Raw genomic sequence first — 27508 nt, 5'->3', positions numbered from 1 at the left:
AAGCATCTGGGAGCGGCCCTGGGTCTCTCACTGGCCCTGGGCCTCCACAATCAGCAAGCTTTGGTGGCTCGTCTCCAGAATCCCAGCCCTGCCTCGGGCCACTGGGCCACCTTTGTCTTTAGCCCCCGGCTGCCCTGGTTCACGCCTGCCCTCCCTGTCTGCACAGTGGCTTCCCTTTGCATTTATTTTTTCCGCAAATTTATGAAGGCTTGATCGACAAAGTGTGCATAGTTAAGACATACAACGTGGTATCTTGATATGTTAAGAATTGTGAAACTGGAGGAGATTACGATGGCAGAGTACAAGGGCGTGCATGCAGTCTTCTCCTGACAGAGCACCAGAATAGCAACGAACTGTTGAACGACCGTCGACAGGGACACTGGAACCCACGGAACAAAGATACCTTATGTCCAAGGACAAAGGAGAAGCAACACCGAAATGGTAGGAGGGGAACAATTATAATAAGATGAAATCCTATACCTGCTGGGTGGGCAACTCACAAACTGGAGAACAGTAATACCAGAAGAGTTCTGGCACTGCCATGAGGATTCTAGCCCCACATTAGGCTCCCCAGCCTGGGGACCCAGCCAGGGGACTGCAAAGCCCCAGGGAATCTGACTGAGGGCCTGTGGGATTTGATTGCAGAGCTTCCATGGGACTAGAGGAAACAGGGACTCTTGGAGGGCACAAACAGGGTCTTGTGCACACGAGGACCCAGGGGAGAGGAGCAGCGACCCCACAAGAGACTGAGCCAGACCTACCTGTGAGTGTCTGAGGGTCTCCTGCAGAAGGGTGGGCTGGCAGTGGCCTGCCACGGTGGTGGGGGCACTGGTGGTGGCAGTTGTGGGAGATGCGTCTCAGCACGTGCCCTCTTGGAGGTACCAATAGCCCTACTATAGAAGCCGATAGATTCCAGGACTGGGTTGCTCAGGCCAAACAGGGAGGGAGCACAGCCCCCACCATCAGCAGGACTGAATTCAAGTTTTACTGAGCATGGCCTGCCCACCACAGCAAGACCCAGCTTTCCCCACAGCCAATCTCTACCATCAGGAAGCTTGCACAAGCCTCTTATCCTCATCCACCAAAGGTCAGACAGAAGAAATAAGAACTACAAGCCCATCAGCCTCCAGAACTAACACCAATGAAAAGAAATAGGATTATGTCCCAGATGAAGGAACAGATAAATGCCCAGAAAAACAAAGTGGAGATAGACAACCTCCCAGAAAAAGAATTCAGAATGACAGTGAAAATAAATCAGGATCTTGGAAAAAGAACAAAGGCAAAGGTTGAGAAGATGCAAGAGATGTTTACCAAGGACCCAGAAGAACTAAAGAACAAACAGAGGTGAACAGTACACGAGAAGAATGGTGAAGTTACCTGAGGACAGAACGCAATGAATTTGGTAAAGTTGCAGGTTCAAAAGTTAATACACAGAAGCTGCACTCAATATGCCAGCAAATTTGGAAAACTCAGCAGTGGCCACAGGACTGGAAAAGGTCAGTTTTCATTCCAATCCCAAAGAAAGGCAATGCCAAAGAATGCTCAAACTACCGCACAATTGCACTCATCTCACATGCTAGTGAAGTAATGCTCAAAATTCCCCAAGCCAGGCTTCAGCAATACGTGAACCGTGAACTTCCAGATGTTCAAGCTGGTTTTAGAAAAGGCAGAGGAACCAGAGATCAAATTGCCAACATCCGCTGGATCATCGAAAAAGCAAGAGAGTTCCAGAAAAACATCTATTTCTGCTTTACTGACTGTGCCAAAGCCTCTGACTGTGTGGATCACAATAAACTGTGGAAAATTCAGAAAGAGATAGGAATACCAGACCACCTGACCTGCCTCTTGAGAAACCTGTATGCAGGTTAGGAAGCAACAGTTAGAACTGAACATGGAACAACAGACTGGTTCCAAATAGGAAAAGGAGTACGTCAAGGCTGTATATTGTCACCCTGTTTATTTAACTTATATGCAGAGTACATCATGAGAAACGCTGGGCTGGAAGAAGCACAAGCTGGAATCAAGATTGCCGGGAGAAATATCAATAACCTCAGATATGCAGATGACACCACCCTTATGGCAGAAAATGAAGAAGAACTAAAGAGCCTCTCGATGAAAGTGAAAGAGGAGAGTGAAACAGTTGGCTTAAAGCTCAACATTCAGAAAACTAAGATCAGGGCATCTGGTCCCATCACTTCATGGGAAATAGATGGGGAAACAGTAGAAATAATGGCTGACTTTATTTTCTGGGCTCCAAAATCACCGCAGATGGTGGTAGCAGCCATGAAATTAAAAGATGCTTACTCCTTGGAAGGAAAGTTATGACCAACCTAGACAGCATATTAAAAAGGAGAGACATTACTTTGCCAACAAAGGTCAGTCTAAGTCAAGGCTATGGTTTTTGCAGTGGTCATGTATGGATGTGAGAGTTAGACTATAAAGAAAGCTGAGCGCCGAAGAATTGATGCTTTTGAACTGTGGTGTTGGAGCAGACTCTTGAGAGTCCCTTGGACTGCAAGGAGATCCAACGAGTCCATCCTAAAGGAGATCAGTCCTGGGTGTTCATTGGAAGGACTGATGTTGAAGCTGAAACTCCAATACTTTGGCCACCTGATGCAAAGAGCTGACTCATTTGAAAAGACCCTGATGCTGGGAAAGATTGAGGGCAGGAGAAGAAGGGGACAACAGAAGATAAGATGGTTGGATGGCATCACCAACTCGATGGACATGGGTTTGGGTGGACTCTGGGAGTTGGTGATGGACAGGGAGGCCTGGCATGCTGCAGTTCATGGGGTTGCAAAGAGTCAGACACAACTGAGCGACTGAACTGAACATGGAAGTTTAATGCATTTCTATATACTAACAATAAAAGATCAGAAAGAGAAATTCAAGATGCAATTCCATTTACCATTGCAGCAAAAACAATAAAATACCTAGGAATAAACGTACCTAAGGAGACAAAAGACCTGTACTCCAAAAACTATAAGATGTTGATGAAAGAAACTGAAGAAGACAAACAGATGGAAAGATATACTGTGGTCACAGATTGAAAGAATCAATATTGTCAAAATGGCTATGCTACCCAGGTAATCTACAGATTCAGTGCAATCCCTATCAAATTACCAATAGCGTTTTTCACAGAATTAGAACAAAAAAATCTCAAAATTTGTATGAAGACATAAAAGACCCCAAATAGCCAAATGAATCTTGAAAAAGGAAAAAAAAAAAAAAAAGGAGCTGGAAGAATCAGGCTCCCAGACTCTACTACAAATCTAAAGTCATCAAAACAGTATGGTGCTGGCAGAAAAATAGAAATACAGACCAGTGGAATAGGATGGAAAACCCAGAAATAAGCCCACGAACCTAGTCAGTTAATCTATGACAAAGGAAACAAGACTACACAGTGTTGGAAAGACGGTCTCTTTAACAAATGCTGCTGGGAAACTGGACAGTCACATGTCAAAAGATGAAATTAGATCATTCCTTAACTCCATACACAAAAGCAAGCTCAAATTGGGTTAATGACCTAAATGTTAGATTGGACACTATAAAACTCTTAGAGGAAAACATAGGCAGAGTACTCTCTGACATAAATCACAGCAACATCATTTTTAATCCATCTCCCAGAATAATGGAAATAAAAGCAAAAACTAACAAATGGGACCTACTTACAAGCTTTTGCACAGCAAAGGAAACCATAAATAAAAACATAACCTACAGATTGGGAGAAAATATCTGCAAATGTGATGTGACTGATAAGGGATTAGTCTCAAATTTACAAACAGCTTATGACACTTAATAGCAAACGGGCAGAAGAGCAAACAGACGTTTCTCTAAAGAGGACACACAGACGGCGAATGGGTGCAAGGGGGGACGCTCAAAGTCACTGATCACAGAAACGCGACTCACGAATGCAAGGAGATCACCTCACCCCAGTCGGCGTGGCCATCATCCGAACATCCGCAAACAGTACACCCTGGAGCGGGTGTGGAGAGAAGGGAACCCTCCTGTGTGTGGGTGGGACTGTAAATTGGTACAACCACTATGCAGAACAGTATGGAGGCTCCTTAGAAAAACTAAAAACAGCTACCATAGGACCCTGCAACCCCACTCCTGGGCATGTATCCAGAGCAAAACGTGGCCTGAAAAGACAGACGCACTCCAGTGTTCACTGCAGCACTGTTTACAGTAGTCCAAACACGGAAACAACCCAAACCTCCATCAGCAGAGGAGTGGATAAAGAAGACTGGTGCGTACGTATAAATACACACATATATACACAATGGAATATCACTCAGCCCTCAAAAAGAATGAAACAAGTCCATCTGCAGCAACATGGATGTACCCAGAGAGTGTCACACTGTGGGAAGCAAGTCAGAGGAGGGGAAACATATGACATCCTTTATATGTGGAATCTACAAAGAAATGATACATATGAACTTACAAAACAGAAAGGGACTTATAGACTTAGAAAATAAACTCATGGTTGCGGGGGTGGGGAGGAGGGGAAGAGACAGTTAAGGGAACTATCTCTTAGTTTGGGAAGATCACGTATGGGCACAGTGCTATGTTTAAATGGACAACAAAAACCTACTGTAGAGCACATGAGCTCTGCTTGATGTTCTGTGCCGGCCTGACCTGGAGGGGGTTTGGAGAAGAACGGATGCGTGTGTGTGTGTGGCTGAGTCCCTTCACTGTTCACCTGAAACCATCTTAACACTGTGAATCGGCTATGCCTCAATACAAAATGGTTTTGGTGTTAAAAAAAATAATAAAAATAAAATTAAAAAAAAAAAACTATGAAATTGGAGGACATAGTGCTGATGAAATAAGACAAACACAGAGACCCACACACACTGCATGGCTTTACTTACATATGGAATCTGTGAGAGAAAATGAAGTCAAAATCTTAGAAACAGAAAAAGCGGTTTCCGAGGGTGAGGGCAATAGTGAGGGGTTGGTACAAGGGTACAAAACCTCAGCTGTAGTTCTGAGGATCTCATGTAAAACACAGTGACTGGAGTTAACACTGAGTGTGTGTACGCTCCGTCCTGTCTGACTCCGCAACCCCACGAACTGTAGCCCGCCAGGCTCCTCTGTCCATGGAATTTTTCAGGCAAGAATACGGGAGCAGGCTGCCATTTCCTACTACAGGGTATCTTCCCGACCCAGGGATCGAACCCAAGTCTCCTTCGTCTCCTGCATTGGCAGGCATATTCTCTACCACTAAGTCACCTGGGAAGCCCCAAGAGCATATCACCATTGTATCACGGAAATAAGCTAACAGTACAGCATTCAAAAAAAGTAGCAGACGGGACTTCCTGAGAGGTCCAATGGTAAAGAATCTTCCTCTCATGCAGGGGACATGGGTCTGATCCCTGGGCCGGGAAGATCCCACATGCCTCAGAGGAACTAAGTCCGAGAGCTGGACTACTGAAGCCTGAGCGCCTAGAGCTGTGCTCTGTAACAAGAGAAGGTGGGACAAGGCGACTAGAGAGCAGTCCCTGCTCGCTGCAGGGACAGAAAACCGCATGCAGCCAGGAAGACCCAGGGTGCAGCCAAAAATAAAGAAAAGGATAAATAAATAACAGTAATGGATGTGTCATTTAATGGGGGGTCCTTTCACAGTTTTTATCATCTCATCATGATATACACTTTAAATATTTTACAATTTCACTTGTCACACCTCAGTAAAGCTGAAGACGACATCGGTGTTCTGTGGGAGAAGAACAGTAGAAGACTCCTACTCTGCCATCTCGCTGGTATCACTTTTTAAATTCAAAATAACAGGCAGCTCAGTCACTTAGGTCTGAGAGGCTTAGCAGCCACCAGCCACAGGACCAAGACCTTCCCTTCCCGTTTAGAATGATCTAGAATTCTGTCAAGACTTGCGACAACCTTCCCTGCTCACCGCTTCATCAGACTCACCTCTGGCCACAGGGTCAGCCGGTCCTGAGTTCCTCACCCTGTCCCAACCCATCTCACCTCTGTCTCGGCTTTGCCAAGAGCCGAAACGCTCTGACCCCGAGGTTCGTGGGCTTGCTCACCCTCATCTCTTGGGTCCTCAATCAAACATGTCACCCTCAAAAGGCTTCCCTGACCTCACAGAATGTGGGGTCTCCCCCTCCCCGCCCCCCGACACACACACACACACACACACACCCAGCACAACAGAATCGGACTGGAGTTGATACTGAGTGCGTGTTTGTCAGTCTCGTCTGACTCTCTGCAACCCCGTGGACTGTTCCAACCACTGGCTTGTTTACCGTCTGCCTCCTACACCTGTAAATTCCATGAGCGGCAGGACAGTCTGTTTTGGCTCAGTGCCATGTGCCCAGACCCTGCCCTCAGGAGGCCCTCCGGAAGTGTGTGCAGAATGAACAAACACGTCCACGTTTCACACACGCAAGTGACACGAGGAACAATGGGTTCATCCGGAATGCATGGAAAATTCATCATTTCCTAATATTCAACACATTTTAAAAAGCCAAACATCTGACTCCTGTCCCGTATGTCTCACTTTATTCACTTCTAATTACACATCCGGGGATGATTCCAGACTGGCTCCTGGAGCGAGCCAGCTCCCTGTGCTGCAGACGGCAGTCAAGACCATCCTTCCTAGGAACCCAAGCCCGCCAGGCTCTTATCTGCCTTCTGGCACCCTGCCGTCACCCGTGGCCCTGCCGCCTGTAAAAAAGCCGGCTGCTTCGGCTCCACGGCTCCCTGGGGACAGGGAAGAGCGGGGCGGCCGGCCAGCTGCCGTTTACAAGCCGAACGCGACCCGCGGCCGCCCCGGGGAGTCTGTTTGACAAGGTGAACCTGGCGGGCAAGGCGCTCCTGCTCCGCCAGTCACACTGTTGACGCGCTTGGCCGGCAGCTCGCCTCCATCTGGTCCTCTGCAGACACAGCTGCGGCCCGCCGCTCCCGGACCAACCTTCTCAGCGGCTCTCCAGACGCCGCGGAGCGGGCCAGGGCACCGCGTGGGCGCCGCGGCCTCGCGGAGGGTCCGACCTCCGCACCGCGGACGCCTCGGCTGCTCCGACGGGGCCCCCGGCGCCCAGAGCGGGTCTGCGCCTCTGAGCGCCGAGGAGGGGGCCCCAGCACCCTCAGCCTCACCCTCGGCGCGAACCGTTTCGTCCTTCACCCCTCCTGACGTCAGGCTGTCAAGCCGCCCCGCATCTCCCCCTCCTGCGCCCACCCCAGCTCCCAAAGCATGGCCGCGGCGTCTCTGCTCTCCACACCTCATGGCTCACCGTCAGCAAAACCCCACATGGGCAGCCTTTCCCGCCCAAGTGCCTGGTGTTTTTGCGCCGAAACCCACCCGCCTCCCAAAGCCCCGGCTTCCCTCACAGACGGCCATAGTACATGATCCCAAACGCAGTGGCTTAAAGTGATTCAAATTCGCTACCTTACGGCTGTGGAGGTCAGAAGTCCAAAATGGTGTCACTGAGCTCAACTCGAGGTGCCCGCGGGGCCGTGTCCCTCCTGCGGTCTCGTGGGGAGGGCCGGCTTCCCGGCCTGTGGGCCTGCCGCCATCTTAGGGCCAGCAGCCGCCATCTTAGGGCCAGCAGCCGCCATCTTAGGGCCAGCAGCCGCCATCTTAGGGCCAGCAGCCGCCATCTTAGGGCCAGCAGCCGCCATCTTAGAGGCGCGCCCTCCCTGGGGCTGCGTCTCCGGCCTCCCTTTTATAAGGACGCTTGTGGCTACATTGGGCCGACTTGGACAACCCACGTTAGTCATTCCACTCAGAGATTAGCGATCACACCTGCAAGTCCCCCACTGCCCTGTAGGGTAACGTGCACAAGCGCCATGGTGTCAGTAGACCTCTGTGGGGAGTCGTGGTCTGGCCCTCGATGCCCCTCAGAGGGGCTGCCTGTCTCCCACCACCCTTGTATCACTGGGCTCCAGGTTAGGGGGCTTCTTTACTTTATTTTTTTTTTTTTTTTGCCACTTCTAGACTATTCTCCACCCAGGCACTGTCCTCATTTCTCAGCAACTGTAGGTCTTGAGTCTGGGCACTTTATTCTGCCGTACCCCGTCTTAATTTTCAGCAATTTCATCCCCCTCAAGCGGTGCTCTGGCCTTCCTGACTTCTCAGTTTCTCCAGTTCTTCTGGTCCTGTGACACTGTCCTCCTCCATAGGCCATTCTACCCTAGAGCTGTGGTGCTCAAACCTGCGTGCTCATCAGAAAGCTGGGGGTCGGGCTGATGAGAACACAGATTGCTGGCTCCACCCCCAGAGATTCTGACCAGCAGGTCTCGGGTGGGGCCAGAGACCTGCATGTCCGACCAGGCCCAGGTGATGCCCAGTCCTGGAACCACGGCCCTTAGTCCTCCGAGTGCTAGCAACCGTAGCCCAGCCTCCCACCGACACTGTCTCAGTATCAGGCACCCCCCTTTCCACACTGTCTTCTCTAGCTCCGACTCCAGTAACCCCACATCCCACCTGCCACCCACAATCCTTTGCCTTTCCACCTTTTTTTTCAGTTTTCCCTTTCCTTGACATGCTCCCTCTTCCCCCTCCCCAGCTTAAATCCCACAGACCAGCATCGCCCACCCGCCCAAGCTGGTTAAATCCAGTGCTCTGTTTCCTCCATGCCCACAAATGTGGCCACAGAAAAACATAAAGGCACTGCAGACCATGACCGTCACTGCCTGGACACCAGAGACCATTTCTCCTTGTCCTCCACTCTAGACTCTTCCAGATGCCCTCTCTCTCTTTGAACTCCCAGCGCCTCCTCCAGCCACCCTGCCTCTCTTCTCCCAGCCTTTCTTCCTATTTGGGGAGGAACACAGAAGCAGCTAGAAGGAGCTGCCATGAACTCTTACCACCACACCTGCCCCACCAGCATCAGGGCCCCTGTGCTCGCTTGGCTTTGCCTTTGATACTTCAAAAACCACCCTGTTCCTTTCTTAGATGTACCCCCTCCATTCCCTCCCACCTTCTCAAGACATCACCCAGCCTCCTTCTCTATTAGATAATTCTGATCAAAATACAAATACGCAGTTGCTTCTCCTATCTCAAACATAATTGTGAATCCTACAATTCCCCCTTCAGTGATTGCCTTATTTCTGTTTTCCTTTACAGTGAAACTCTTTGAAGTACTGTATGTGTCCACCTTCTCCCATGCCTCTCCCCTCCCATTCTCTCCTGAACTCACTCCCATCAGCTTCCATGCCCAGTGATGCTACCCTGTCAAAGTCATCAGCGACCCCAGGTCCTTATTAAATCAGTGGTCAATAGTCCATGGTCATTTCGCTGGAACGGTCAGCAGCACCAGCAGGTTAAGCCTTCCTACTTTCCTTCACTGGCCCCAGGCCCCCAAGTCACTTCTTTTCCACTGGCCTCTCCTCACCATCTATCTCTGGTTCCTCCTCATCTTCCCAACACTGGGATACCCTCAGGCTCAGCTCTTGGACCTCTTTTCCATCTGCCCTGGCTTCCTTGGTGACCACACCCAATCACTTAAATACTATCTCCGTGCCCAGGACACCCATGTTTATATCACCTGCCTGCCCTGGATCCTACCCCTGAATTCTAGACTCAATTTTCCACCAGCCTACTTGATAAACTCCATTTGGAACTGAAGGTGGCATCTGGCCTCAGACAGTGAGGAACTGAGGCCCTCAGTCCACAGCCCAGGGAGAATCGAGTCCTGCCAACAGCTGCTGATTTTGCCTGGAAAGGGATCCCACCCCGTCAGGCCTTCAGCAGCCTCTCGGCTGCCTCCTTGATCACAGCCCCATGAGTAACCCTGAGCAGAGGCCCCAGTTAAGCTGCTCCTGGCTTTCCAACTCAGACTGTGAGATAATAAATGTGTTCTTTTCAGCTGCTAAGTTTTGAGGTAATCTGTTACACAGCTACAACCAATGAACCATTACAGAGAGGTCAAGTAACCAGCCTGAGGTCATACTCCTGTTGGAAGGGAGTCAGGATCCAAGCCCAGTCTATCCCCTACATCAGTGGCCCCCAACCTTTTTGGTCAACTCATTAGAAAAGACTCTGAGGCTGGGATAGACTGAGGGCTGGATAAAGGGATGACAGAGGATGAGATGGTTGGATGGCATCACCGCCTCAATGGACACGAGTTTGAGCAGTCAGGAGTCAGTGAAGGACAGAGAAGCCTGGCGTGCTGCAGTCTATGGGGTTGCAAAAGAGTTGGACGTGACTCAGTGACTGAACAACAACCTTTTTGGCACCAGAGACCAATTTCATGGAAGACCATTTTTCCACAGAAAAATGGGATTTGGAGGGATGGTTTCAGGATGATTCAAGTGTTCACTTTATTTCTAACCTAATGCCGCTGCTGATCTGACGGGCAGTACGGTCCTTGGCACGGAGGCTGGGGACACTCGCCCTAGACCTTGTGTTTTTAAATTTCAAAACAGGGACTTCCCTGGTGGTCCAGTGGTTGGGACTTCGCCTTCCAATGCAGAGGGTGTGGGTTCAATCCCTGGTCAGGAAGCTCAGATCCCACATGCCTTGTGGCCCCTAAAAACCAAAACATAAAACAGAAGCAGTATTGTAATAAATTCAATAAAGACTTTAAAAAGGGCCCACATCCACACACACACAAAAAGCTTTACAAAAATAAACTTCAAAGCATACCACATCTCAGAACATTCCCCATCTTGAGTTACAACGGACGTTTCCACCAGCACCTCTGCAAAGCAGAAGGCCACCTGAGAGCGCCGGCCCTAACAGGGGGATGGGTCTAAACATCGGCCTCCTTACTGGTCTCTGTGCTTCTCCCACCCACTCACTCAGCTGCCAGGCGTTGGTTCTGAGGCACCAAATGGACCACATCACTTATAGATTTAAAGCCCCATGATGACCCATCCAGGGGTCCTCAGGCTGCCGTCCGTCCTGTCCAGAGCTGGTGCCCACATGTTCACTGCACACCCCTCTTGCTCGCAGTCCACAGACCTCCCTCTGCTGGGTCCTTCCTCCCAGGCGGCCATCCACCCCAACGTGGGGATTCTGGGGGAGCCTCCTCCCGCCCACTCAACACCTGGTCACATGCTCCCCTTTATCCTCACGGCCCCCTCTCCTGGGTCCCGAGCATCAGCATTTAAACTAGCTGGGTGTCGCCTGTCTACATAAACCAGAAATAAAGACAGAGAAAGTCGTCACCCCCCACACCCCTCTCCAGCCCCTGGCCTGGCTCTCTCCGCACACCCCAGCCAAGGAAAGAGCTGTTCACGCGTCTCGTCCCCGTGTCCTCTCCTCCTGCTCACCCTCCATTGCTGCCCTTGGCAGTCTCTGCCCACAGCATGCTGCCAAAACCAAGGCCACTGGGGCCCTCCTCCAGCTGAACCAAATGGGTCCTTCTCGAGCCTTCCCTTCCTGGGCTTGTCTGCAGCGTTCCACACTGTTGACTGCTCTCCACCATGTGAACCTGCTCCTTTGCTCTTGGTTTTCTGGACATCCGTGCACCTGTCTTCCTCCTTCTGCCCATTGGCTCCTTGTCCTCCGCAGCCCAAACGGAGGCCCCCCAGGCATCAGCCCCCAGGCCCTCTTGTCGTCTCCTCCGTGGGGACCCCGTTGCTTTGACTCCCATCCTGGGATGAACAAAAGCTATGTTCATTAGCTTCAGTTCAGACTCTTCTTCACCCACTGACACCCCAAGTAAATGGACCTGGGGCCCGTCGCCTCTCCACAGCCCTGAAAACGCCGTTCTCCTCCTGTGAACCCCTCTCTGAAGACGACATCAGCATCAGCTCCACTGTCAGACCCGGAACCCCAGCCTTCAGCCTGCCTCCCCCTCCCCAGTCCCATACGGTGGACGGAGTGCCCCCCGGCACCCCCATCTCCATACCCCACTGCCTTGGTTTTGGTCTAGTGCCTATTAAATGACCCCTCCCCGACTGTCCTTTCTCCCCCATGAGAAGGTCAGCTTCCTGAGGGCAGGGCCCCATCCGTCCAGCCTGCAGCTGTGCCTGCAGCTCTGAGAAGGGCCAGGCGCGTGGCAGGCACTCCAGTGTATGAGGGATGGACAGAGAGCGCACAGTCAGTTTTCTCTGGGATCCGTGGCTGCAGCCCGCCTCCTGAGATGCTCTTCCACTGCAACCAGCATGGCCTGAGAGGGCTGGGGGTGTTCGGAGGGACACAGACTTCCTCCTGCACTTGACTCAACCAGAACCCCAGGTCAGAACCAAATCACTCCTCTGGTGTCCAGCCTGTAGCAAAGGAGAGAGGGAACCCATGGTGGCAGGAGGCGTGCAGGGCCAGGAAATCAGGCATCTGGAGTGAGGTCAGCTGAACAGTGGTCCCCAGAGAGGTCCACATCCTGATTCCTGGGACCTGGGACTATGTCACCTTATAAGGCAAAGGGGACTTTGTGACTGTGATGATGTTAAGAATCTGGGGGTTGGGAGATTATCCTGGATGATCTAGGTGGACCCACTGCCATCACAGAGTCCTTTATAGGAGGGAGGCAGGAAGGTCAGAGAAGGAGCTGTGGTGGCAGAAGCAGAAGTCAGAGTGATGTGAGCCAAGGAACATAGGAAGCTTCTAGAAACTGGAAAAGGCAAACAGATTTTGCCAGATTCTGCTCTGGAGCCTCCAAAAGGAGCAGCCCGGCTGACATCTTGCCTTTAGGACTCCTGACCTCCAGAAATGTAAGATAATTAATTTGTGATGTAAGCCATTAAGTTTGTGGTGACTTGTTGTGGCAACAGGAAACTTGTAAGAAATAGTAGTAGCTAATCTTCCCTAACAACCTGCCAGGTGGACGCCAGCCACTTCAGTGGGCCATGAACATGGACCAAAAACTCAGGCTAAAATCCTGGCCCTCAATGTGATGGTGTTAGGAGGTGCCTTTGGGAGTAATTAGGTCTTGAGGGTGGAGCCCTCGTGAAGGGGATTATTGCCCTTACAAAAGAGGCTCCAGAGAGCTCTCCTTCCACCCCATGAGGACACAGGGAGACGTGGGCAGTCTGCAGGCCACAAGAGGGTCCTCACCAGGACCTGCCCATGTTGGCATCCTGCTCTCAGACTCCCAGCCTCTGGAACTGTGAGAAATCAATTCCTATTGTTCACAAGCATCTTCCCCCCTCCCCCCTCCAACTCCGCCCCGCCATCATGGTACTTGGTTATAACAGCCCAAACGGATGGAGACAGTCATTCCCAGAATTCTGCGAAGAAGGCTCTCTTACCTACGTTTTACTCATCAGGAATCAGAGGCCCCGAGAGGTGGCATGACTTCCCCAGGGCCACAGGACTGGCTGCAGCAGAGCCCAGCTGCACAGCCCCGGCTCTTTGACTCCGAAGCCCGTGTTCTCCCATCTGAGCTGCACTGCTTCTCCAGTGCCCCTCCACCTCTTTGGGCTTCAATTTCCCCATTTGTCTCATGAATCGATTTAATTAGATCAGCCCATCCAACCAAACACAAACTTCGTGAGCTGTTAGCAGGTGTTCCATGGGGAAGAGACTGGGGGAAGCAGGTTTACGGTATGATATCTTTGGAAGCACTGAGTTGGAGTTTGAAAGCTTTTCTTGCTTTTTTTGCTGCAGGCCTTCTCAGAACCTCTCAGAGACGAAGAGTACCGCGGCTGTTTAAAAGGTGGGCAGTGCCCACAGCATTTCCTGCCTGGCTGACCCATGGGGCCATGTGGAGCAGAACATTGCTCAGGACTAAGTCTGGGGACACCTCACTCTGAAATGCTGATGATCTGGACAGTCTTTTCATTTACAAAGGGCCTGGGTTCTATGAGCTTTCAACCTCCCCCCACCCCCCCACCCCCATCAGCGGTCTTCAACTGATGCTAATACTGCTAAGTTCTACTCCGAGGAGGGAGACCCAGGTCGAGTCTGCCACTGAGCCCCCAGGGAAGCCTGGCTGTAGCCTGCCTCCTGGGATGGCTCCTTCCCCTTCTCTGAGATTCCTGTCGTTGCACTGACAAATTGCCACAAACATGTGCCTTAAAACAGCGGAGCGTTATTGCCTTTCAGTTTGGGAGGTCAGAAGCCTCTGGGCTACAGTCAAGGTGCTGGCAGGGCTGTATTCCTTCTGGAAGCTCAAGGATTTTTCCTGCGTTTTCCAGCTTCTGGGGGCCACCCCCACTCCTTGGCTCATGCCCCTTCCTCCAGCTTCAGCACCAGCAGTGGCAGGCCCAGCCTTCCTCGCAGCCTCGGTCATCCACGTTTAGGGCTCTTGTGGTCCCACTGGACCCACCCGGGTCCCCCAGGCCAGTCTCCTGGTCATGAGGTCAGCTGACTAGCAAGCTTAATTCCAGCTGCACCCTTAATGCCCCCTCTTGAGGTGGCATCCATTCACGGGTTCCAGGTTCTAGGTGGATGTCTTCAGGGGCTGTTACTGTGCTTCCCTCGCCTCCTCTGCTCAGCTCTGAACTCAGCACAGTAACAGTGCTCAGAGCTGTGCCTGTGATGCTCTCACCACGGCCCCCGGGGCGGCTGGCGCCCGTCACCCCTCCTGACAGGAAACCGAGGCTCAGAGGTGTGAAGTTGCCTGCTGAGGCCGCCCAGCAGGAAAACAGCCCAGCTGGGGCTCATGGCCACGTCCACGCATGCGCCTCAGGAGCCCAGGCTCTTGGCCACCATGGGGGGCACCTGTTACCCGCCACGGGCCAGCTCCTCCCGCAGTGAGCGCCCCCACCGGCTTTGCTCAGGAGAGTGGACACAGTCCTAAGCTCCATGCGTCAGTTCCACAGGCCTGTGAGCACACTTCCCTGGCCCTCAGGGTTCTCCTCCCTGGGCCTCCGCCAGCTAGTGTGCAGAAACACTCGACGTGCAAAGACCCCACGCGGGCCTCACTGGGTGAGTCTGTATAAATGGTGGCCGCCCTTTGGGGGGCGGGGAGTGGTGATTCTCCTGACTGTATCATAAAGCCACAGACAGGGCTTCTTCCCTGGCGGCTCAGCGGCAAAGAATCCGCCTGCCAATGCAGGAGATAGGGGTTCAATCCCTGATCAGTGAAGATCCCACATGCAGTGGAGCAAACAAGCTGTGTGCCACAACTACCGAGCCTGTGCTCTAGTCTGGCAGCCACAACTACCGAGCCCACCTTAATGCGAAGCGTGCTCTGCGAACAAGAGCAGCCAGCGCCATGAGAAGCCCGAGCGCTGCAACTCAAGTAACCCCGCCCGCCACAGCGAGGGGAAAGCCCACGGGCAGCGATGAAGACCCAACACAGCCGAAAACAAATGCATGAATAAAATATAAAATGCCTGACTTGGAAAAAATGAACCATCAGTAAGTATTTTTCTCAAAAGCTGCGCACAACATTGGAAATCCGACAACCAGGGATGTGAACATGCCTGGTTCTGTTGAACCAGAATCTGGTGAGTGCCTGGGCCAGGTGCTTCTACTCGGGTCTGCTCACAGGGTCCATCCAGAGCACCTGGAGACTTTGCTCAGTAGCTCCGTCCTCACTGCACATCCCGGGAGGCTGGGTAGCTGGGTGAGAGCTCCTACTCATTCACACGTGTACTCAACAGTATTTACTGATGCTGAGGATGTGTTCTGGACACAGCAGGGGAGAGCTCACATTCTGGCAGGAGACAGACTGTGAACCGTAGACACAGAAGGGATGGAGATGAGTGACGAGAGCCACGGAAGAGGGAAGCGGCTGGTCAGGCCAGGGGGCTGGATGGGCAGGTGGGTGGGCGCTGGTAGGGTGGCTGGCTGAGTGACTGTGAGTGTTAGGGTGTGCCTGGAACCAAACGAAGCCCGGATCACAGTTACACCGTGGGCCAGGGCTCTCCTTGTTTTTCAGGCCAGATGTGAGGCTCCAGGTGGGCCCCCTCTGATGACCACACGGCGTGAAGTGGCAGAGTTAGGACCTGAACCAGGTCTGTGTGCCCCACACAGGTACCTGTAACCCCTGCCCCCAGATGGGACCACGAGGCCACAGCATGAGGGGGTGCTGCCCATGAGCCTCAGATCAACACTGTCACAGGGTTACATCAAAACACAGCCGGGGGCTGTCCTGGTTCCCCCAGCAAGAGAGGAAGAGGACGAGGTGCCCCTAAGGTGGGTGGGGAAGACCCGCTCAAGGAGGTTTGTTTGGAGGGTCTAAAAACCCAAACCTGGCCACGAACGCTAGTGCGGAAACGCACGTCTTCTCCCCGTGAATATTACAAGTCTTAGAAATCCAGCTTCCTTCCCAGGCCAGGCTGGAGGGGGGTGAACTCCTGCCAGCTGGAACCCCAACGTGCTCCCTAAGTGGGTACAGCTGTTGGCTTCTGTGTTTCGGAACCGTTCACGTGTTACTGTGACATTAAATACTTTTCTTCCTAATGAGCACTTCCCCCTCAAACGTCCGAAGGTGAAAAGAGACATCCTCTGGGCCCAGCCAAGGCCAAGTCTGTGAAGAAATTTCCCTGATGCGGACACTGGGGCACGTTCTGTTAATAACACGAGGAGTGCTTCCCGAGGCAGAGACGCTCGGTGGAGCCCTGCTGCCCCCTAGAGGGACAGGTCCCCGAGGCCCAGGCGGGAGGCGATGCTGGTCCTGGGGCCCGGGGCTCCCCCTGGGCCTCCTGTAAGGCCCCCCTCTCCCCCGCCTCTCTGCCCCTCCTCTGCATCTCACTCCAGGACCACCTTTCGCCTGACCTCCGTCCATCTGCCACGTCAACACGTTGTAGGAGGAGCCCCCAGCTCCACTAGCCAGTCCCAAGCTCCCAAGGACTCAGCTCGCTCTGCCCAAAACACTGGCCCCCAGGACACTGGCCAGGCCTCTCTGAAGACTTTAAAGCCCCCAACCCTAAAGAAAATAGGGTTTTTATCCCAGCCTCCAGCCTGATTCAAACAAGCCCATTCTTAAGAGGTAAGATAAGGAAAGAGTAGGGAGCTCTAAGGGGCTTCCTAGGTGGCTCTAGTGGTAAAGAACCTGCTGCCAGCACAGGAGACATAACAGACTCGAGTTCGATCCCTGGGCTGGGAAGATCCCCTGGAGAAGGAAACGGCAACCCACTCCAGTATCCTTGCCTGGAGAATCCCACAGACAGAGGAGCCTGACGGGCTACAGTCCACGGGGTAGCAGAGTCGGACAGGACTGAAGCCACTGAGCATGCACGCAAGGAGCTCTAAGATGTTTCAGGATGTTGCATGATGACTACTTTTAGGGTCTTTTTTTTTAAATAAATATTCCTCAAATTATTAACAAAAATTTGTGGTGCCTGGCTCTGATTGTGAGTAAGAACGTTAACATTTAATTATTCCTCAGGATTAGCTGTGGCTTTTGAAGCAAGTTCTAGGAACCCTGTGGTTGTGAAGGAACCTCACGGGTTCACTCCCTGAACCCTCGGGGTGGTTCCAGGAGACTGTGTCATTGCTGCCAGCACTTTACCTATGAGGAAACTGAGGCACAGAGGGGTGCAGCAACTGGCCAAGATCACACTCGGCCAGGAAGTGAGGGCATGCTTCCAACCTGGTCCGGCTCAGCACCTGGGGTCCAGCCCAAGTGTGACATCTTCCGTGAAGCCTTCCCTGACCTCCCTGGTTGAAGCTGGTCCACCCATCCCGCCCTAGCCAGCCCCCAACCCTGCTAGTCTTGCCCCTCCCTGCTTTCCTCTGCAGCTCTACCTGCAACCCGTGGGAATGTTTGTTTCTGCTGGGTCTGCCTCCCGCGCTGCAAAGTTGGCCCTGTGAAAGCAGCTAATGGATATGTTTGCGTTGCTTCAGTCTCCCCGGGACCCAGCACTGTGCCTGGACCGTGGCAGGTGGGCCCTTGATATTTCTGGAAGGGAGGGAGGGAGGGAGAAAGGAAGGGAGGCGGTTTCCGTTCTCAGGAAGCTCCCACTTAATGGGGGGAAATAGGTCTTACTGACCGTTGCAGGTTAAATGGGGCCTCCCGGTGGTGCTAGAGGTAAAGAACCCGCCTGCCGATGCAGGAGATGTAAGAGACTCAGGTTCGACCCCTGGGTCGGGAAGGTCTCCTGGAGGAGGAGATGGCAACGCACTCCAGTGTTCTTGCCTCGAGAATCCCACGGAGAGAGGAGCCTAGCGGGCTACAGTCCATGGGGCCACAAAGAGTCAGACACGACTGCAGTGACTTTAACATGCATGCACGCCTCAGACCCCACGAGTGTCCACCAGGAACCTGTGAAGGTTACCTTGTTTGGAAAAAGCGTCCTTGGCATTATCAGTGACCTCAAGGTCATCCTGGATTATCTGGGGGTGGGGGTGGGGCCTAAACCCAGTGCCGAGTGTCTTGCTAAGAGGAGGAAAAGGCAGAGTGACCCAGAGACGGCCTCGTGAAGACGGGGGCAGAGACCAGGGCTGGGCTGCCACGAGCCAAGGAGCCCCTGGAGCTGCCAGAGGGACCGTGGCCTGGCGGACACTTTGATTTTGGACTTCCAGCCTCCAGGTCTGAAAGAAAACAGATTTTGGTTGTTTTAGGCTAGTGAGTTTGTGGCAATTTTTTATAGCAGCCCCGGGAAAGAAACACACAGGCCACCCACAAGAAACACGGTTGCTGTTTAGTTGCTAAGTCGGGCCCGAAGCTTCGCCCACAGACTGAAGCCCGCCAGGCTCCACCATCCATGGGACTGTCCAGGCAGGAAGACTGGGGTGCGTTGCCATCTCCTCCAGGAGATCTTCCCCATCCAGGGATCGAACCCGCGTCTCTCGTGTCTCCTGCATTGGCAGGTGGATTCTTGATCACTAGCCGCCAGTTCACTGACGCTCAAGCACCTCACAGGAAGGCCTCTCAGGACACAGACACTAGGGGTCTCATCCGAGGAGCTGCTCCCACAGGTGGGCGGTCAGCTCAGCGCTCCAGGCCTGGGGCACTTGCCTCTCCCTGGGCAGGGGTGCCGGACGCCAGGCCTCTCCGGCTGTGCCAGTCACCACTGCTGCCATGAGCAGACCTTCACAGTATTTTCTATCCCGCCTTTTGGAGCCCCTGGAATCCCCCCTTTCCCTCAGCCCACACCCCTGCCAAATGCAGCCACCGTCTTCCCCCCAGGTGTGTCTCTCAGCTAAACACACAGGCGCTTGCCCCCATCCTGTGCAGGCCCCCACCCCCACCCTGCCCAAGGCCATGGCGGCCCCTCACCGGGAGCTTCCCAGAGCCCCCTGGTTGGAGGTGACCGCTCCCAGTCTGGTCCCTTCCAACAGCCTGCAGGCCCTGGGGGATGGAGGTCTCATGCCCACCTGTCTGCACAGACCACGTGGCACAGAGTAGACAGCAGATAATCAGAACCAAGACTGTGTTCAGGGGTTCAGGGGTAAAGAATCTGCCTCCCAATGCAGGAGACACAGGTTTGATCCCTGGGTCAGGAAGATCCCCTGGAGAAGGAAATGGCAACCCACTCCAGTATTTTTACCATGGAAAAATCCCACAGACACAGGAGCCTGGCGGGCTACATACAGTCCATGAAGTCTCAAAGAGTCAGACATGACTGAGCATGCGAGCACGCAACTGACCTTGGTCAGCCTCAGCTTTCTGCTGCTCCCCAGCCCGTGTAGCCAACCTCCTCCCCTCTCCTATCACCGCTGACCTGGAACCCCACTCACGCCCTGCTCACCACCTCTGACCACCCCTTTGCCACCTCACCGGCTCAGAGCTTCTCCCACGGGGCTGAGCAGGCTTTGCCTTGGGCTCTGTGTTCCTAACGGGACCTCCGATTCTGCCACCAGATAGCCCTGCCCAAGTGGGTCAGGGGCTTTGACCTTCCACTCTGACCTCCCAGCTCCTGAGAAGCACCCGACAATGCCACTCAGACCACAAACTCCAGGGGTGCCTGCCTGGCAGGACGCTGCTAGAACAGACAGCTCCGTGAGAACCGCGTGGTCTGTGATGACTCAGTAATAGCGGCCGGCGTCGCATGACGACGACCACGACGGTGACAAGCGTCCCTGTCGCCCCCGGCTGGCCCCAGGTCAGCGCGCTTTCCGGGGAGCGGATGGGGGACGGCACCCCAAGTTTGACTGAGGCCGCGCCCCCCGCGCCCCTCGGGCCGTGCGGGAGGCCCCTGCCCTGCCCTCCGTCCGCGAGACCCTCCTCATCCTGCGTCGGTTTCTGTGGTTCCGGTGGATGTTTTGAAAATGATGCGCGCATACTTCTGAGGTCAACTTCTAATCAGAAACGACTTCTAGACGGTGCCCTGGTTTAAAAAGAAAGAAAGAAGAAATCGAGTGAGTCATCATCCAAACCATTTGAATGAAACAAAGACACAACAAACTCTCTGCTTTCCTCTTGCGCCAGAACAGATTACCTCAGCCCTGCAGGGCCCAGCTGGAGGGAATTAAAGGCGATCTCGGCTCCCCAGATAGGAGGCGGCGCAGACCCGCCATGACTCACGGCGAGAACCACAGGGATGCAGTCGCTCCGGGCAGAGTCTGGAGCCCTTGCTGGGCCTGCGGCTGAGTCGGCGGCTCCAGAGGGGGCTCTGGGGGCCGGGCGCTGATGAGTGGGGGACACAGGAGGCCAAGAGGTTGCAGACCCTCTGGGGGGTGGCGAGAAGAGACCCCGACATTGCAGGGACCGCCACCCCCCAATACCTTCCAGGGAGCTGGAGGACACTGCCAGACCCGGGTGGGGGTCACAGATGTCCCCAACGCCCCCGCTGATGGCTCGAGGCGCAGTGCCAGCAAGTCCTCCTCAAGATTGTCCCAGGCTCGCCTCCCACACCCTTGCCCTGTGGGGAAGGGACAAACACAACCGTTTGCTGGGAGTCGTGGGCTTCCTTCTGGAAAACTGCGTCTGCCAAGGTTCTGAACTTGAAAGACTTTGCCAGACAGACTTTTCCTGGGAGTGGGAGGGAGGCTTGACGGGACACAACAGAGGGGACAGGCTGAGCTGGCTGCGAGAGGGGGGCTTCGGACTGCCCCCCGCCCCACAAGTGTTACTCCAAAAGGCTCAACTTCCGTTCAGGGTCGTCAAGGTGATGCAACGCTTTGAGAGAATTAATTTGGGGGGAAATTGAACTTGTTTCTAAAACGATAGCAATAATACATAATAAAACATTTTGTTTCAACAATAAAAAAGAAGTATTAGCTGCAAACATGAAGACAGATGTAATATCTCAGGATATAAATATCCGAGGGGGGGGGTGCAAAAAGTAAAGTGTAACAGGAGAAGTCTTCTTCCACCAGAGACCTCTCCCGCCCCCTCCCCAGGGGTGTCAATTCTTGGCTCAGGTTTTCTAGTTTTTCTGATGGTGAAATTTTGAAATTGAAGTCACTCAGTCGTGTCCAACTCTTTGTGACCCCATGGACTGTAGCCCACCAGGCTCCTCCATCCATGGAATTTTCCAGGCAAGAGTACTGGAGTGGAGTGCCATTTCCTTCTCCAGAGGATCTTCCCTACCCAGGGATCGAACCCAGGTCTCCCGCATTGCGAGCAGATGCTTTTACCATCTGAGCCATGAGGGTTTTCCTTTGACAATATGTCTACTTCTGGATTATCCATCCTTGCTGTGCTCAGTCACTCAGTCATGTCTGACTCTTCAAGACCCCATGGATTGCAGTCCGCCAGGCTCCTCTGTCCATGGGGATTCTCTAGGCAAGAAGGCTGGAGTGGGTTGCCATTCCCTTCTCCAGGGGATCTTCCCAACCCAGGGATTGAACCCAGGTCTCCCGCATTGCAGATGGATTCTTTTAGATGGTATTGATCAATTCCTTCCATTGAAAGATAAAGAAATGAGTGCAGTTATTCTGACCTCACTCTGTTGTTACCTCTTGCCTCCTAAGCACGTTAGTTACGATAGTTTTACTTCGCAGACCCTGAGATCAGTATGTCCGAATTCAAATGCCATCTCCGCCGCTTTTGGCTGGATGACTTTGGACAAGTTACTTACCCTCTCCGTGTTCCAGGTTCCCCACTGCTAAAAATGAGGATACGGATAATCTCTGCTTCACAAAGTTTTCATGCAGATAAAAAGTGTTAATTTATGCTAAGTGCTTGGAATAGTGCCTGCTATATACTGTCTCACTGTGTTACTATTATTTCTCATCATTCTGTTCTAGAATTTAGAACTAAATCTTCTTTGAACTGTCAACTGTTGTTCAGTCGCTAAGCAGTGTCTGACTCTTTGCAGCCCCACAGACTACAGCACACCAGGCTTCCCTGTCCTTCACTATATCCTGGAGTTTCCTCAAACTCATGTCCATGGAGTCAATGATGCTATCTAACCCTCTCATCCTCTGCTGCCCCTTCTCCTCCTGCCCTCAATCTTTCCCAGCATCAGGGTCTTTTCCAATGAGTCAGCTCTTTGCATCAGGTGGCCAAAGTATTAGAGCTTCAGCTTCAGCATCAGTCCTTCCAATGAATATTCAGGACTGATTTCCTTTAGGATGGACTGGTTGGATCTCCTTGCTGTTCAAGGGACTCAAGAGTCTTCTCTAGCACCACAGTTAAAAAGCATCAATTCTTTGGCGCTCAGCGTTCTTTACAGTCCAACACTCACATCCGACTGCTGGAAAAACCAAAGCCGGGAAAAGTGTAGAACTGCCAATAGGCTGACTCCACAGACCGTGAACCAACAAGCAGCACCGAAACATCACCAAGTAAACAGTATTAAGTGTGAAGGGATCCACGAGGAACCAAGTGTGATTCCGAGTCACTGAAACTTCACCGCTCAAACGAGAAGTTTCCGTGTCAGGTCTAACCCCCACTGTTCTAGTTTCTTTCTAGCATTCTTTTTGACTCTTCTGTATAATTGTCAACTGACGTTTTAAAATAATATATATGCCCTCCTCTTTCTTAGATTTTTTTTTCAGGAGGTTGATATAAATCCTTGGATAACTTTTTCAAATAGAGTACATGGATGGTGAATTTTTAAATTCTTGAATGCCTAAGAATATCTTTATTTGGTTTGGCTACATAAAGAACCCTAGATTGAGAACTTTTTTTTTTCATGTAATATTCTTTTTTTTTAATTTATTTGTTTTAATTGGATGCTAATTACTTTACAATATTGTGATGTTTTTTTGCCATACATTGACATGAACCAGCCATGGGTGTACATGTGTCTCCCTGTGCTGAACCCCCCTTCCATCCCTCTCCTCATCCCATCCCTCTGGGATGTCCCAGTGTACTGGCTTAGAATGCCTTGTTTCATGCGTCAAACTTGGACTGGTTATCTATTTCATATGGTAATATACATGTTTTGAGAATCTTTTACCCTCAGAACATGGAATTCATATCCCCATCATCTTCTGGCATCCAGGTAGATGACAAATCTGGTGTTAATCTGGTTTTCAATCTTTGGTAACTTATCACTTTAAAAATTATGATTTCCAAAAGCCCATAGAGTAGCCTTTTTATTCTTAATGTTTTAAAATTTCCCTGGAAATTTTGTCTGTAGGTATGCATCGTAAACAGAACCAGGTGAAACATGTAACCTAAGGACTCAAGTCTTTCCTGGAGCACCCAGAAATGTTCTTTTCATTTCTTTTATTATTTCCTCCCCTCCACTCTCTCTTATTTTGAAAATCCCATTTTACAGCAGCTGAAACTCCTGGATTTATCCTCCTTGTCTCAAATTTTCTCTTACATTTTCCAGCTTTGTCTCTTTACATTCAGGGAGATTTTTTCAATTACGTACTCTAGATCACTAACTTCATCATTGGCTATGTCTTATTTCTCAGTCCACTCATGGAAATGTTTAAATGTAATCCTATTTCTCATTTTCAAAGATGATCCCTACTTCTCTGATTACTCCATTTTCATAACAACCTGCTCTCGTGGATGCAACAGTCTCTTGAATCCTCCTAAGATTCAGAGTAGAATGAAAATACTTCTTCTTCGCCTCCTTGAATACTCTCTGCTTATTTCAAAGTAATCAGTTTATCCATTTTGAACCTTCCCTTTTGTGATGTTTGTTTTCTCCAAATGTCCTGAGATCCCCTGAAAGTTGTTTTGCATTTACAAATAAAGGATCAAGATAAAGACTGTCAGAAACATGGGTTTCTTCTTCCTTGGTGAAGGTTTCTTCTTCCATGGTGGGGTCAGCCATGAGCTGTGTACATGTGGGCAGAGCACGCCTACCAGTGAGCCTCCCTATAATATACAAGGGCAGAGAGCAAACAGGCAGGCCAGGGAGACCCCAGACTGCCAGAGCAAAGAGGTCTAAACAAACAAAGGGTTTGCTTTTCTCTGCTAGAAGGAGGTCTGCAGTAGGCGGTCCATGGATGGCAGCGGCTCAGTGTCATGATTAAGACCCAGGCTCCCCCTGGATACCCGCTTGTCCTAACTGACAGATGCCACTGCACTTGCAGAAACTCCTGAGCTTCCAGTAGGAAGAAGAAGATCAGAGAAACAAGAAGGGAGAGTGTTTCTATCAGAAAGTTGAAAGCTCTTCCAGAAATCCCCAGCAGATTTCTGCTCAAATTCATGGTCCCAAGGGGAGACTGGGAGATTGAAGTTTTTAGCCAAGTACTTTGTGATGTTGACCAAAGGAGGGTTCCTCTTAGGAAGGAGGAAGGAGATGAGACACTGAGGAAGCTATTAACCCTGTGTGTGGTGGATGTTTTCATATCTTCCCCCAGAAGGGGCTGTTTATTTCTACCTGCAGCCCCATGTCTGTGACAGAGGTCTCCATTTTCTCTTCTCTCTTAGCCTTGTAGCAGAATTGGTATTTATCTCCTGATATTAACATTTGCCTTTCTTTTTGGAAGGACTGATGCTAAAGCTGAAACTCCAATACTTTGGCCACCTCATGTGAAGAGTTGACTCATTAGAAAAGACTCTGATGCTGGGAGGGATTGGGGGCAGGAGGAGAAGGGACGACAGAGGATGAGACGGCTGGATGGCATTACCGACTCGATGGACATGAGTTTGGGTGAACTCCGGGAGTTGGTGATGGACAGGGAGGCCTGGTGTGCTGCAACTCATGGGGTCGCAGAGTCGGACATGACTGAGTGACGGAACTGAACTTGAACTTGACTTGGGGCTAGGACTCCCACTTTTACTGGGCATGTGGCCACCGAGAAGGATCACATGACCCCAACCCTCCTTGCAGCTAGGGGCGCCCATGTGGCCAAGTTCCAGCCAATGGAATGGTGGTGGAAGTGAAGGCTCCCACCTCTGGGTGTAGCCACGGAAGAAAGAGCGCATGTGCTTTCCCCTCCCTTCCGCCCTGTTGACCAGGTTCCTCACCCTATCACAGCACGCCCGGGGACCCTTTGGGCATCTCCCTCATCACAGCTGCTTACAGAGGAGCTGGAGGGAGTTCTGATATCCAGCCCATGAGTGAGGGGATCCTGGGTCCCCTGCATGTTTCTCCTTTCTGCTTCTTTACCTGCAGTGACACTTCTCTTGAAGCCCGGTGCTGCCACTACCTGGGTGTTTGCTCAGGGGGCAGACCCTGTTCCCTCACTGTATCCCAGCTGCTCAGTCATCTCTGACATAGGAGGTAGGTGGTTAGAATGCACTGTGTCACCATGCTTCCCGTTGGCCCCAGATACCCAGATGTTCTCACTGACCCCAGGTGAAGCATGTCTTACTTCATACTCAATGTCACAAACCCTTATCTTTAAAAGGGCCCACCTTGTCCAGAAATAAATCCATACATGTATAGTCAATTTAACTATGACAAAGAAGGCAAGAATATACAATGGAGAAAAGGCAGTCTCCTCAATAAGTGGTGCTGAAAAACTGGACAATTACACGTAAGAGAATGAAATTAGACTAGACTCTAACACCTTTACAAAAGCAAACCCAAAATGGATTAAAGACCTAGACGTAAGACCGGCTACTATAAAATTCCTAGAGGAAAACATGGGCAGAACACTCTGATGTAAGGTGCAGCAGTATCTTTTCAGGCCCATCTCCTAGAGTAATGTATATAAAAACAAAACTAAACAAATGGGACCTAATTAAACTTAAAAGATTTTGTACAACAAAGAAAATCATAAAATGAAAAGGGAATCTACAGAATGGAAGAAAATATTTGCAAACAACGCAACCAATAAGGCATTAATTTTCAAAATATATAATCAGCTCAGATCAGATCAGATCAGTCGCTCAGGCGTGTCCGACTCTTTGCAACCCCATGAATCGCAGCACGCCAGGCCTCCCTGTCCATCACCAACTCCCGGAGTTCACTCAGACTCACGTCCATCGAGTCAGTGATGCCATCCAGCCATCTCATCCTCTGTCGTCCCCTTCTCCTCCTGCCCCCAATCGCTCCCAGCATCAGAGTCTTTTCCAATGAGTCAACTCTTCACATGAGGTGGCCAAAGTACTGGAGTTTCAGCTTTAGCATCAGTCCTTCCAAAGAAATCCCAGGGCTGATCTCCTTCAGAATGGACTGGTTGGATCTCCTTGCAGTCCAAGGGACTCTCGAGAGTCTTCTCCAACACCACAGTTCAAAAGCATCAATTCTTCAGCGCTCAGACTTCTTCACAGTCCAACTCTCACATCCATACATGACCACTGCAAAAACCATAGCCTTGACTTAGACGAACCTTTGTTAGCAAAGTAATGTCTCTGCTTTTGAATATGCTATCTAGGTTGGTCATAACTTTCCTTCCAAGGAGTAAGCATCTTTTAATTTCATGGCTGCAGTCACCATCTGCAGTGATTTTGGAGCCCAGAAAAATAAAGTCTGACACTGTTTCCACTGTTTCCCCATCTATTTGCCATGAAGTGATGGGACCAGATGCCATGATCTTCGTTTTCTGAATGTTGAGCTTTAAGCCAACTTTTTCACTCTCCACTTTCACCTTCATCAAGAGGCTTTTTAGTTCCTCTTCACTTTCTGCCATAAGGGTAGTGTCATCTGCATATCTGAGGTTATTGATATTTTTCCTGGCAATCTTGATTCCAGCTTGTGTTTCTTCCAGTCCAGCATTTCTCATGATGTACTCTGCATATAAGTTAAATAAACAGGGTGACAATATACAGCCTTGACGTACTCCTTTTCCTATTTGGAACCAGTCTGTTGTTCCATGTTCAGTTCTAACTGTTGCTTCCTGACCTGCATACAAATTTCTCAAGAGGCAGATCAGGTGGTCTGGTATTCCCATCAGAATTTTCCACAGTTTATTGTGATCCACACAGTCAAAGGCTTTGGCATAGTCAATAAAGCAGAAATAGATGTTTTTCTGGAACTCTCTTGCTTTTTCCATGATCCAGGGGATGTTGGCAATTTGATCTCTGGTTCCTCTGTCTTTTCTAAAACCAGCTTGAACATCAGGAATTTCACGGTTCACATATTGCTGAAGCCTGGCTTGGAGAATTTTGAGCATTACTTTACTAGCGTGTGAGATGAGTGCAATTGTGTGGTAGTTTGAGCATTCTTTGGCATTGCCTTTCTTTGGGATTGGAATGAAAACTGACCTTTTCCAGTCCTGTGGCCACTGCTGAGTTTTCCAAATTTGCTGGCATATTGAGTGCAGCACTTTCACAGCATCATCTTTCAGGATTTGGAATAGCTCAACTGGAAATCTATCACCTCCACTAGCTTTGTTCGTAGTGATGCTTTCTAAGGCCCACTTGACTTCACATTCCAGGATGTCTGGCTTTAGGTCAGTGATCACACCATCGTGATTATCTGGGTTGTGAAGATCTTTTTTGTACAGTTCTTCTGTGTA

At 51.1% G+C, this 27508-nt stretch overlaps 1 long non-coding RNA gene across 3 annotated transcripts; it reads right to left on the bottom strand.

Moving 5' to 3' along the window:
- Positions 1 to 34: 34 nt before the first annotated feature.
- LOC112449352 (uncharacterized) lies at positions 35 to 27152 on the bottom strand. Of its 3 annotated transcripts, none has more exons than XR_009497052.1 (3): positions 21769 to 27152; positions 11239 to 20607; positions 35 to 10492 (listed from the first exon to the last, which is right to left on the bottom strand). It is a non-coding gene; the product is annotated as an uncharacterized lncRNA (long non-coding RNA). The 3 variants fall into 3 exon arrangements; XR_009497053.1 differs by lacking the exon at positions 21769 to 27152 and having other exon boundaries at positions 11239 to 20372; positions 20471 to 21762; XR_003037923.2 differs by lacking the exon at positions 21769 to 27152 and having other exon boundaries at positions 11239 to 21762.
- Between the last annotated feature and the right edge of the window lie 356 nt (positions 27153 to 27508).

Source organism: Bos taurus, chromosome 13, assembly GCF_002263795.3.
Source record: "Bos taurus isolate L1 Dominette 01449 registration number 42190680 breed Hereford chromosome 13, ARS-UCD2.0, whole genome shotgun sequence".
NCBI lineage: Eukaryota > Metazoa > Chordata > Mammalia > Artiodactyla > Bovidae > Bos > Bos taurus.
Note: the sequence above shows the minus strand (reverse complement) of the source record. Positions and strands in the feature narration are given on the sequence as shown.